The sequence below is a fragment of the Haplochromis burtoni genome, unplaced genomic scaffold, assembly GCF_018398535.1.
Source record: "Haplochromis burtoni strain Fernald_Lab_line unplaced genomic scaffold, NCSU_Asbu1 Contig_343, whole genome shotgun sequence".
NCBI classification, from domain to species: Eukaryota; Metazoa; Chordata; class Actinopteri; order Cichliformes; family Cichlidae; genus Haplochromis; species Haplochromis burtoni.
The window spans coordinates 409,636-420,035 of record NW_024582704.1 but is presented as its reverse complement, the minus strand read 5'-3'; the positions used below and the strand labels follow the sequence as shown (position 1 = coordinate 420,035).

At 39.2% G+C, this 10,400-nt stretch overlaps 1 protein-coding gene across 8 annotated transcripts in view; it reads left to right on the top strand.

Moving 5' to 3' along the window:
• myo9aa (myosin IXAa) overlaps positions 1-10,400 on the top strand; it is a 100,514-nt gene that overhangs the window by 7,889 nt on the left and 82,225 nt on the right. Inside the window, exon 1 of one of the 8 annotated variants that reach the window (XM_042228711.1) lies at positions 17-2,208. The exons of the other annotated variants lie outside the window; for them this stretch is intronic. The gene's annotated coding sequence lies outside the window, so the exon portion shown is untranslated. Of the gene's footprint in view, positions 1-16; positions 2,209-10,400 lie in introns of those variants that run through there. 8 annotated transcript variants of the gene reach the window in all.

Here is a 10,400-nt window from a genome sequence, read left to right as displayed (position 1 = left end):
GAAACATTTAGTTTGACAAACCTACCTCCTAATTCAGAGCTAGCTAACGGTTTGGTCACATGAGTAAGCAATGTCGTTACATCTACAAAAACTCTGTGGCTGCCTTTTGATTGGCTGCAACATGTGGTTGCTAAATTGTTACAGTACTCGGCGTATTGCAAATTGTTAAAATTAACCTTAAAAATCCTGGTACATGAATTTTCTCTTTATTCAATTGGGTAGGAATGTCAAAACTACTTGAAAAAATGCCTTAGGGTGTTACCAAGATGGGCTACAAGATGGAACGGCTTTCTTCCAGAAGGACTTATTTTTCTTTTCATGTTCATTTCAAGTGAAAATTGGCATGTGCATGTGTTTCCATGCATGTCATACAGTTGTTTCACTTCAGGCATTCATTGTTATGCTGTAGCTTTCTGAGCTCATAAATTTCTACCAATCATAATGGTGTAAAAAGAGAGACAAAAGTGATCATATGAGCATTTTTGTAGTATGATTTCCAAGAAACTGTTAGACCGAAAACCCAAACAGCTGTTGATGATGTACCTTCCACCGGCTGGCGCCTTTTATTGTAGGGTGGTGTACTTTTCCTTTGTCACTGGCCAAATCTAAACTGCGGGGTGATATTGATATTTCCAGAGCTAGAATGGAGTCTGAAAGGAAAAACATTTTTCCACCCTCTAAAACAATAAAATATAAACGTGAGGTCAGACCAAGAACACGGCCTTGTTTTAGACTCAACATTTTGGCCCAAGCCAAAGTAGGCTCTGCAAACAGATTTCTTCACCTACAGGTCCATAATGTGTCTGTAAAGCCTGAAATAGTGAGTAGGTGGAAAGTTCCTCAGTAAAACAAAAGCAGGAATGTTTAAAAGTGTGCATCTGCAAATTTCTGTAGAAAATCTCTGCAATTTTGTTTTGTGTCGAGTCATTTTTTGTGAAATCCCCTTTAGCTTCCTTGAAAAAACCTTCACAGTGCTGGATACTGATAACACTAATAAAACATTACTCACATTTATTTACTTTTATGACTATGACTAACGCTGATCTGGTCTGTTTATCACCAGGCAGAACATATCTGTATACTGCTGTGCTTTTCATCCTGTTCTTTGTTAAGAAACAATCAAAAGCACACGAATGGATAATAGACATGCTCTTATCCTTAGCAGATTTAGGCCAATGTGAGCAGGAGGCAGAGAAAAGCTTACTTACACCTGCATAACCCAGAGTGAAGGACCATTTAAAAAGGAACAGTTACTAAAAGATAACTGAGGAGTCCATGCCATCATGTCGTCTACTGTGGACGACGTCCATTGAATGCATGGACAAGTTTCCAAGCAGGTGTTTCGCTATCGGCTAACATGGCCAGCTCACCTACTGCATCTGAACTCTAGAAACAGAAGCATGAGCATGAAGCTCGAACAGATTATTTCACGAATCCTTTTGTTTTTTTTACAGAATCTTTCTGTATGGGTTTCTAAGGAATGTGTTTATATGAGGAATTACACTCATATGCTCTAATAAAGAACATTAGTGGGGAAAAAAATAATGATGTCCTGCTGATTGCAGAGTTCACACCCTGATCACACCGGCCCCGACTGTGTGGCGGGCTGCAGCTGTCAAAAATATCCCGACTGGTTGTTGCATTGTGCAAAACCCTCTCCTTTATTGGTGTTCTCCCTTTCTGTTCAAAAACTTGCTTTGTCTCCCTTTCCCCCTCGCTCCTGGTTTGAAGTGAATGCAAACAGGGTTGAATTGGAATATAACAAATCTGTATATGAGCCGTGGCTTCATTGTTTGTCCTCAATGTGAAATCTTGAACTACTTTTCTTCAAAACTCCTTTTGTTCCAACTTGTGTTGCAGTGAGTTTCCTGCTCATAAAGTAACTGAAAGATCAATATGAAATTAGAAGCAAAGCTGAAATGGAACTTTATTAACAATGGCGTGATGGTATTGTTGTGTCGAAACCCCTTGTGCGGCCCTTCCTGTCACGCAAAGCTGCTCTCGTTGTCCGGGGAGTGGACACAGGAAGTGGAATTCTCTGTGGCGACAACAGAGGAGTGGTGCTGTTTACTCCCACTCTTTCTAGTGTGCTTTCATAGAGGCCCCCAGTGGCATTTTCTTTCTTTTTTTAATATCAAGTCTCCAGAGCAGCCTGCAGTTGAACAGGTCACTTGGTCTGACTGATTTTGAGGAAAATCATCCAAAAAGGTAAATCAAAAACGTGACATGGTCATTTCTTGTTGCCACTAACACAAGAGATTTAATAGTAATGAAAAAGTACCTATAACCTTTTTGTAAGAGAGTCCATGTTCCTGTTTCTTTCAGCCTGTTTTACGAGGGTCCATTAAAATAAATCCACTTGTCATTTACAAGCTTTTGACTTAACCTTGCACTTTGGATTTGTTGGTTTTTCTTTGAACCTGAAGTCACATTGAAACTTGAAGAGGAGCGGGATGGATTAGGATTTGCTGCAGCACACCTTACAATAATTAAAATGCAGTGTGCTAAAATGGTGACGAGTGAAAAGGTGCAGAATGTGCAGAGACCATAGATATCAGAGCACACAGTAGCGTACAATGTGGGGGTTTTTTTTGGGTTTTTTTTAATAATGTTGTCCTTGAGACTCCCGCTCTGCTCTGAATTAATTTCCTTCCTCTGGTTTCTCCCTCCACTCTCTCCTTCAGGGAACAACAAGAATAGGTCCTGCATAGCAAAGTGAGGCTCTTAATTTAGCAAACGCACATGGCGTTTCCTCCAGTGACATATTTTCGTGGCAGTCGTGTCACCTGTTGGCGCTCAGCTGAAGTTAATGTGAGGGGAGTTGGTCGTCAGTCGTTGTTAATTATGGCATGGACAGCGAGTCCAGCCTGGACTTGTTTAAGCACATTTTTGATGACATTGACTTAAGTGTTTTTGTAAGACAAGTTTTTAAGTGTTAGCAGTGTGTGATGTAAAATCAGCTGGCGATGCATGCAGTTTGTCCGATCAGCCAACCCTTTGAATGGTAACCTGTTCCACTTGTCTGTCACCTTTGTTGTCTAAACATAATCATCTGTAGACTCTTAAGATATTCTTGAGTTGTCATTCATTACGTTGTTTTTTGTTCCCCCCCCCCTCACTGTGATTGAGCCATAACAAGCAGTATTTTAGTATACTACAATTTGTTTTAAATGTGATTGCTCTGTTTCTGTTAAGCGAAGCTAGCTAAGCTAATTTATTATTTGGGTGGGTAAAAAAAAAAACCCTGCTTAGCTTATGAATGACAAAAAAAAAATCAATTTGTATACATCCTACATTTCCAGTGTAAGTGAAAAGGAAATGCAGCATCCATACTTACTTGAATGATCTCAGTGTACCACCGCCATGATTCAAAGGTTATGGCTGTTGATTAAGAAAACTGCATCCAACACTGTAAAACCCAGTAGCAGTATCTGCAACAGACTGGTTTGCAAATCAGATGTCATGAAATCTTTTTGTATTTGTATACGGTGTGATTTTGGTGTAGTCTTTAAGCTCCAAAGGCATGCTCTTACCTTTCTGAAAGGTTTATTCTGTGCTGCCTACAGTCACAGTGAACTTTGTACCTGGATTAACAAGATTAAGAAGTAGTTCAGTGGAAATGATTCATTTTTTGTTCAGCATTAATGTGAAACTAGAGTGTAGCTTCTCCTGTTTGTTTCAGGACGGTGCTATTCGTAAGCTCTCAGTTGTAGAAATTAAATAATAAACTATCAGGTTAATTGTGAAACTGTAGCAATAAATAAATTCCACCACAGTGTTGTCTTTCCAAGTTGTGTGTTAGCATTGCCTTTTCATTTCTCACTCTTCTCCCTTTATTGTGCTCTCACTCTCACTTTCCCACAGCTAAGATTTCAGGAAGCCGACATCCTCTTCTCCGCGTGTCTCTCGCCGCCTGTTCCTGTATCTCCTTAATTCTCTGAGTTCAGTTTCTCGTTCTGTGAATCTATACCTTTCAATCCTTTTATCCTCCTATTCTAACTGGCTCTCTGAATATTTGGCCGAAGCTCATGTTCCACACCCGAGCCACCGCTTCCTGGTCATTAGCAGTTGTCGAAACGGAGAGCACAACAAGTTAGTTAAGGTATGCAAGGGCCTGAAACCATACTGCTGTCAGTGCATAAGAAGCTAAAATTACAGCCTTCTGGTCATATGCATCTGCCAACCAGTTAGGTTGCAGATTCCCTGGACAGCTTGAACTTTGACCTTTTTTGAAGTGCAGTCACGTTATCTTATTAGAAATTGGTCTTTTCTTATAATAATGTTATGCATTTTGTAATTAGACCTCACTCTGAGCATCCATCAGCTATTCTGTTCACTGTTCTGGCATTTCTGCTGTTTTCAACCAACCTGGTCGTTGTTTGCGTACATACATGATATGAAAAATAACTGTTTTGTTAGATTATAGCCAATGGGTTTGAGATTGCATTTCAGTAAGTGGAAGCAGGTAACTTGGTATCCATATGGATCATGTTCAGATACTGCAGTTTTCTGAGTGCCTTTTGATAATGACATGAGCCAATGTCATTGTCCCATCTCTTTAAAATCATCCGAAGGTCGACTCCAGCTTCTGGACCAGTGAGCACATTTGGGCTTGAAGGAATTATTTGCATATATCATCTGCAAACACAACAAAACCACAAAACCAAAATGTTACAGACGCTGACTCTAGTGTTTGACACTATTTGGGTAAATGGAAAACAAGAAATCCAGGATGCAAACATGCCATTTACCAGTGAGTTAAATACAGGGAGAGGTTACAGTAGGCTGATGTGCCATATCCTCATGTTACAGTCAATTTACCACACAGTCTAGGAAAACTTGACCTCTGTCAACCATTCACTTCTGGGCAGCCGCTTTGGTATGGCTCCAAAATGGTTTGTACACTTTCCAAAGGAAATGCTGTACGTACGCGTAGTCTTCGGCTAAAGAAGGAAAAGAAATGCATAAAGATTTCCACAATCATCCAGTAGCTTTATCTTCCTGCCATTTGTTAAGGTTACATTAAGCAAATTAGATCTAAAAAAAAACCATGATTAAACAGTGATGGATGGGATCTGCTCACACCGTGAAGCTGCACGCTGAGATTAATCTAATTATTCTAGTCTTTGTGACATGGAGGGATGTATTACAGGGTTGGCTGGTAAGCTACAGTTCATGAGCTGACCACTAGCATGCTAAGCTGGCATCGCTTAGTCACACTTCCTAAAGCTTCTTTTTTCCTGTTTACTGAAATGTTTACTCCCCCTTTCCACATCAGTTGAATTAAACTTTTTAATGAAAGGGGGCGGGGCTTACACTAGTTGAGCTAACAATCATGTAATCACTACATGAGCTGATTTTTTTTTTTTCTCCCCCGTATAATTTTCTGTTGCTAAATCTTGTGTGTCCAGCAGTCCTCACATTTTAGAAAATCTTCCAAAAATAGTTTTTCAGGCCAATCACCCATTGAGCATTGATCCAGTAGACTGCTCTTTTCTGTTGTTAGCCTTAGAGTCTGAACAGCTTGGGGAATTGTAGCTATCTGCTTAAGAAGGTCAGGGCTGCACTTGCTAAGCTACACTGCTGCCTCCGGGCTGAAGGTGAACTATGTCTCTAAGACACTGAAGAGACAGAGTGGTGCTGCACATTTGGGTGCAAGGAATGGTCACTTGTAATTACAGGTTTGTTGAACATGTCCGAGCAAGCGTGGCATGTCTGCTTCATTCAGCTGACCTTACTGTTCCTGCAGACTTTAGCTGAAGCTGCTGAAGTATTGTGTTTTCACTGTAGAGGGTGGCTCCAAAAGGCTGTTAAGATGTTGGTCAACCACTTGTAGTAGTTCTTTCTGAGAATGAGCTTTTGAGTTGCTGTTTCTGTTTGCACATATGCGGCATCATAGCCAGGCAAACGGTAACTCTTGTGCTGCTTGTTTCATGCCAGTGAAGCTGTATGATAGAAACATACATACACGTCAGTGATCTCCTTGTAGTTGCGTGATCTGTGTTAATTATATTCGAATACATGTATTAAAGGCTGCAATGTTTTTTCTTAACGTCACCACTAACGTCTTTGCTGGAAAATGTATTTTATTTTTTCTGTCTCTTCATCACTTAAAGTTTGGAATGTAAATTCTGAATTGATCCAAATCAAAATAATGAAAATAAAACAACATTTGGCCCGTTTAGTGCCACTATGAATGATTTTGCAGTTGAACTTTAATCAGTGTTATGCATTTGCATTATTTTGCCAACTCTGACATTTATTAGCACAACATGACTGCTTGGAGAATTAAATAGAATACTACTACTTATTTTAATATTTGTTCAGTCAGCTGTGATTGGACTGTATGTGATCTGCCATTTTATCGCTCATTCACAAACACTCGCACACGAATGGGAGCACCAACCCTGTGATTAGTGGACAACCTGCTCTGCCACCTGAGCCAAAGCTGCCTGGTTTCAAGTTTAAACAAATAAGCCACTGTAGGAGCTGAGCAGATACTGTGGATTTTTTCTTCTCAGGTTGTTTTGACTCAGTATGTTGCACTTGAATTTTCTGCATTCCTAGAGCCGGATGCTAAGACTGTGGAGATTATCTGACTGTTCACAATGTGGTTCTCAGTCCAACTGTTTTTCTACCTGCACTATTTAGCAATTCCAATAACGTTTATTTAGTCCTTTACAGCTCTCTAGAGTTTATAACTGACCATTTCACAGCAGACTTATGGGAAATCTGACTGCTAAACTACCCACATTGTAAACAAGCAAACCTTCCAAATCTTGGCTTGATTTAAACGTTCAGAAATTATTAATATAGTCATTCAGCACTTGCTCTGTGTGTCTTCTTTCCTTTTAGGATATGTTAAATTTCCTCAAAGCCAATACAGAAGGCTTTATCATCTTTTCTTCAGTTGTTAATTTTCACTAGCTCATGCTAATCTGTTTTTACAGTTATTTTTACGAGTCGCCGATAACCATGTTTTATGTGGCTTCCGTTCCACCTGTAATAATGAGGGGCCCCGGGCGTATTGTTGAAGGTTGTGTAGGTCTGTTTAAAAATGGGGAAATAATTTTATATTTGTTGCTTGTGGTGCTGCATAACATAGTCTGGCTCCCAGGATCTTACCTCTATCTCATCTTTGCAATCTCATAATTGGCACGTTCTGCATGTGTGTTACAAGTAGTCATCAATAAACGTGCATTCCCATGTAAGCATGCCCTATTACACTCTGCTTACATAAAAAAGGTATTTAAAATGGCAAACTACCAATTCTAAGAAACTATGACATTATCTTTTAATGGATAAAATATTAACATAATCAATGAGGTAAAGTACTTGTTAGTTTCTTGAACTTGCGCTAATGAAAGTCTTGTTTTCTTATTAATGTTATGATTGTAGCATTCAAATAACTCTTCCATATTATGTCAGCACTTAAACAAAAACGTTTCGTGACTACCATACGGACGTGCGGTTTTCTTTTGAAAGCTATAAAAATGATGCTCGAACCTTTTCTTGTTTGCAGAGCATTTTGAGTAAAATGAATGTTGAACTTCACATTAATGTTAAGAAGGCGTACCCTGCATTTAGTGTGGCTGTCATAACTCCGGTAAGGCCAGAGATCTGAGTCGTGGCTTAAAGAAACAGCTGACAAACGCATTTGTATGACTGATGCAAACAGTAATAAACTAACACTGTTAATCCTGCGAGATGTGGACCGTAAACATAGCAGCTAAAGTTGGCTTTGTGAAGCTGTCAAATCTACAAATTAACACTTTAAAAACTGCAAACCAAATGGGAGGGTTCACAGTCCAGTGCCAACTCGCACACCTTAGTGCAACACATACAAATTCCCAGTTAGTAAATGTGTGATATTGAGGCTCTGTAACAGTATGAGCCCTGAACAAGCTAGGCACTGATGACATACACCTACTAAACTTTTCAGAAAGATGACTTCACGTTGTAAAAAGCTGACCAAACTAGATCCTGACATTCCTTCAGTGTCAGCGATTGTATAGTAAGAGTCACGTGGTTGAACCTCAGTCAGAGGGAACCTCAGACTAGGCTTCTCTCAATGTTCAGATTACAGAAAGAAATGCATAGAGTAATTTTCTTCAAATATCAGTATCTGCCAAAAAGATCTAAGTTTACATCTACCTGGGAGACTCAAATGATATTCCCAGACCTATAAAAACAACAGATATGCATTTGTTGGTGGTAACAAAAAGGGCCTCACCCAGATGTTTTGAGGAAACTGTCTTTAAGAGGATGTGCCAAAGAATGAAAATGCTTCATTTATTCTGCCAAAGAAAGAGGGGACTTTCTGGATGGAACAAGAAAATGAAACCAACAGTTTCTGCTTTTTGATCGTGTTCGAGTCTGTGTTTACCTACTGATCCAAGAGCAGATAAGTCCCAGCGCTGCTCTTAACTTTAATAGATACTATCAGTGTTCAGCAAAGTTTAACTTTAACAAAAGATTGAAGCGGGAATCCTGGGATTGAAGTTGTTTGATATATTAGGTGAGATTGGTTCTTTCCTGACATGTAAAAAAACAAAAATAAAAATCTTGAGCTGATTCCAGATTAAACTACTTGACAACAAGCCCTTATCCATGACTACCCAGGTGATGCAACAGGTCTGTTTCTAGTTCAATTGCTTGAGGAGCTGAATAGGCCACTGCAGGTTTCATCCAGCTGTGCACCATCTGCTTTGTCACTTCCTTAAGGGCACAAACCTCAGAGTTATCTAAAATCAGACCTTTTTTAAGTTGGTGTGCAGACGTACAGGCATGGCACTCAGGTGAAACGATATATACCAGAAATATTTCCTTTCTTACATTTTTGATTGTTTGAGCACAATGTGAATCATGCGATCAGTGAAGGATGTGAATGTCCATTGGTGCTAGATGTGTATGTTGGAACAAAATATTTCGTTTAGTTAATTATTTTAACTCTCTTAAGAGTAGCTTATTAATATTAGCTCTCACAGGTTGTTGTACTGGGCAGGTAAATTATAAATAAAATTAATAAGAAGCACTTGCTTATAATATAAAGGGTGACGTGAACCAGGGAAATAAAAAGGTCTGCAATGGCCTCTTTTTGTAGTTTATGCATCCACCCAAACAAACAAAAAACTTTTTTTTTTTATTATTATGTTTTGGGTTTTTTTTTTTCAGAACTGTTCAGTACTCTATTAGACCAAATAAAAATTAATTGAACTCGGGTCTATTATATTCTTTTTCTGGATATTCTGTGTTTGTAGGTTACAGGACTAGTTAATATCAGAATTGTTAAACCTGATGTTTATCTGCTCACCTTTTAAAAATTCTGTAGATTTTGCAACAATTGCATTTTCAATCTTCCTTTTAAATCTAAAAATATAGTTTTGTTCTGTTTTTTGTTTTTGTTTTTTTTGGGGGGGGTGGAGTTGAACATATTGTCACTGAAATGCCAGATTTGCCTGGTTTGCAGCCCTGATAATTATTAGCCTTTAATGTGTTTGATTATCAATGAAATGACTTTGTCATATCGCTTCAGTGACTGAAGATGGTGGAAGATGTCCTGTGATTAGTAAGGTTTTCCCAGAGATGTCTATTAGTTGAATGTCCTCATGTGATGATAAAGAGCGAGTTTGCCAGCATGGCCCTGCACTGTGCAGCACTGCCACAACCCTAAATCCCCCCATCCCCTATCCTTTAAGCAGCGAGCTGACCATCTGTTCGAGACGCCCTAACCCAGTGATCAGAACACACGCTGATACACACAGACGCAGTCGAGTCACACAAACAGGAAAACATTGCACTCAATTAATTCCAGTTTATGGATTCAGTAGTGAGCAGTAAGACTGAGTGACTTATATAAGATCGAAAGAAGTAATGCATATATATATAATTCTGTGTGCGCCTGTATGTGAACCATGGCAGATGTTTGTATCAAAGTTGCTGAAGTGACACACAGAGTTGGATATGGGGCAACAGGAAATGACCAGGGATGGGTGCAGCATTGTATCATTTCCCTGCTGGAGTCCTTTGTACTCGTCTCTGTGCACCTACTATATGTGTCCCTGTTCCATTTCCTGTTTTCCAGGGTTTTTCTGCTGGGGTCATGGTGCTCATGTAATAGTTGGTGAGGAAATTGATCCAATTTATTTTCAGGCATTGTAATATTAAAGATAAATTGGGGGTTGGATTAAGGCCATTTTCAATCTCCACACAGGTTGTACTTGGAAGCATCAATGTTTTTGGGGTTTGTTGCCAGGTATTTTGTGCTTTCCTTTCTCAGTATTGTTATGAATCAGGAGCACCTAAAGGGAATTTCTGTACAGTTTTGAATCTGACAGGAATGAGCTGATTCATTTGATAATTCAAATGAAGGTCCATGTATGTTTTTTGTGAATTCATGT